This window comes from Hippocampus comes, unplaced genomic scaffold (genome assembly GCF_001891065.2).
Source record: "Hippocampus comes isolate QL1 unplaced genomic scaffold, H_comes_QL1_v1.1 scaffold98, whole genome shotgun sequence".
Taxonomy (NCBI): domain Eukaryota; kingdom Metazoa; phylum Chordata; class Actinopteri; order Syngnathiformes; family Syngnathidae; genus Hippocampus; species Hippocampus comes.
The window spans coordinates 629,275-632,117 of NW_017804832.1; positions in this window are offsets into that span (position 1 = coordinate 629,275).

Consider the following 2,843-nt stretch of genomic DNA (forward strand, 5'->3'; position numbering starts at 1 on the left):
AAAACTTTTTTTCCCCCAAAAACGTTTTGCCCCCTGGGGCAATGTTTTTTTTTTTTTTTTTTTAATTTTGTCCCACACATCCATTGAGTTCAGCCATAACGTTGACACTGAAAATGACGTCACGAGACGAAACAACATGGCGTCGCCCAGTAAACAAACAAGGCGTTACTAGGTTAATACCGACTTCCTGTCTCGAGGCTCGGGCACGCCACATCCATTCGCCAGAAGACGTGTAATTACAGCGGCTTGCAAATATGTAATTTTAATTTCAGAAATAGCCCGCTTAAAACGGCACTGTGATGTAGTCGCTAGCAAACACGTAAATAGGGAATTTTTCCGTCTTATTTTTAGCGCCAGATTAAAATGCACACCCACTCGCATCCGGGTGTGTACAAATATAGCTAAGCGCCACTAGGGAGTCGTTGACAGCAGGAGGAGGATTCAAAACTGTCTTTGACGATGGCACAATGTACTTTTGAGATATATTTTTTATATATAGGTGCAAGGGAAAACCTTCATTTTAATACAATATTAATATCTATTTCTGTCTGGAAATGACAAGAAAGTGGTAAAACCATCCATCCCGTTTTCTGTAGTGCTTATCCTGTATAAAGCGAGGCGGCACAGGGGTGTCAAACTCATTTTTGTCACGGGCCACAATGTAGTCACGGTTTCCCTTGGAGGGCCGTTATGAATTTGGGGAAACCATATAAATGTTTAATCACCTCCACATATTACATACACAGTGCATAACAAATTGATGGATAACGAGTTTTAAAATCAAAAGTCAAGAATAGTGACTGTTATTGTGGATTACATATGACAATTTGAAATTTTGGTTCAGACTTTAGCAAGCATCATCTGGAACTTGACATGCTTGATTTGCTTTCGCGGGCCACATAAAATGATATGGAGGGCCAAATCTGGCCCCCGGGCCTTGACTTTGACATCTTTTGGGTAAGCACATCCGCCTCACAGTGTAGAGGTGCAAGATTCAATTCCGCCTTCGGCCGTTCTGTATTGAGCTTGCATGTTCTCCCCGTGCCTGCGTGGGTTTTCTCCGGGTACTCCGGTTTCCTCCCACTTTTCAAAAACATGCATGACAAGTTAATGGAACACTCCAGATTGTCCCTAAGTGTGATTGTGAGCGCGAATGGTTATTCGTCTAGCACGGGCAAGACTGAAAATGTCAGGGACAAGAATATAGATCTTTACAAAGTCGGAACAGCTTCCGAAACAATGACCAAAAGGACTGATGAGACTCTGATGAGTATCAGCACCGTTGTTCCAAACCGGAAGACACACCAAAAAAAAACATCAGGTGCCTTCGGTCTGGAGCGGCATGCAGTTTCTTGCCACGCTGAGTCGGGATGATCACGAGAAAGGTAGGTGAGCCGTGACGATAAAAAATAATTTTCAAGAAGTCATTTTTGAAAAATTGGTCGACGACGGAAGGTATCAGCTGATCAGCCTAATGAGCCACATTTTTGTGATGCAAGTTACAGCTTCATAAAAATTTCAAAAATAATGAAATAAATCAAGGTCTAATTGCAGTTATTAGTTCGTTTGATTTCAGTGTGGCGCAGAAAAAAATGCCTTCGTTCAAGTTGACAACGTACTGCGTATTGCCATTCTGCAACATCAAAGTCCCCCAAATCTCGAGCATTATCTCGTCTCGTCACACCGTCGCTGATTAAAACTGTACGAACACGTGACCATCCGACCTCCGAGCACAACAAAAAGCCTTTTAGTCATTCGCAAAAGCAAACGACTGCGGTTACATCCTCTTCTAAAATGTTCCTGCGGAGGTCTCAGAGCTATGAGTGATGCTATTCATAAAACAATGAGCTGACTAAGCGGTATAATAGGTGGAAATACAGTACAGTAATTTATGAGGCGAAACACAGCGGTTCATTTCTTTTTTCAAGGCAGATTTACTCAAATGTCCAGTATCTCCACCAACCAAATTACTGTCTTCTCACTGTTTATTGTAAAAAAAAAAAAAACTAGCTGACTTTCAGTCTCGTGGCAACATAATGCCGCATGGTACCTGTCAAGTGAGACAGAGGTGGAAAATTTTGACGCTCGCCAGACAGTTCAAATGTCCGTTTATCTGGGCCTTTTTTTTTTTTCACCCTCCGAGATCATAGTGGTTGCGATGCCATCATCCATAATTCAGTGTCAATATGTAACAGCTCTCAGGCGTCTGCCATGCGCAGCACCTCCTTCCTTTTTCAAGTAGCTTCGGCTTTAACAGCGCAGCTTTCATACGGAAAGGGCATCATGATATTGTTCAAATAGCATTTGGGGGGCTGCTTTCAACGGCAAAGGTCAGCGCATACACTTGAAGGCCACCCTTTGGACTCTTCGCAAGCGCTCGCTCAGCACCACTCCTCAGGCAGGAGGACCTTGTGAACGGCTCTTTTGTGTCCGAGGCTATTTTAGATGGACTTGGCGTTTTTTTTTTTTTGTTTGTTTTTTTGTTTTTTTTTGAAGACCTGCACAATTGGTTGAACTGCGACACACTGGGGATGGAAGAGAAACGGTCAGGCTCTTCGATTTAGGGGACATTTGAAGGTCTTTCGAGGCGGCTTGGACTGTTGATACAAAACCAGTGCTTGCTGTTCATTGGCTTCACAGTCTCATGGCAAGTAGAAAAGCAACTGGAAGAGTTACGAACTTTAGCTTGATTGATTTTTTTTTTTCGATGCCAAAATTTGACTTGCAAGCAAGCTTGAGACACACCACACTCGAATGAATCTTTTAAAAAAAAAAAGCATTTTGGCTTCACTTTCAGGCACTTATTGAATGTGATATATGGTCAGTCACACTCATACAAAATG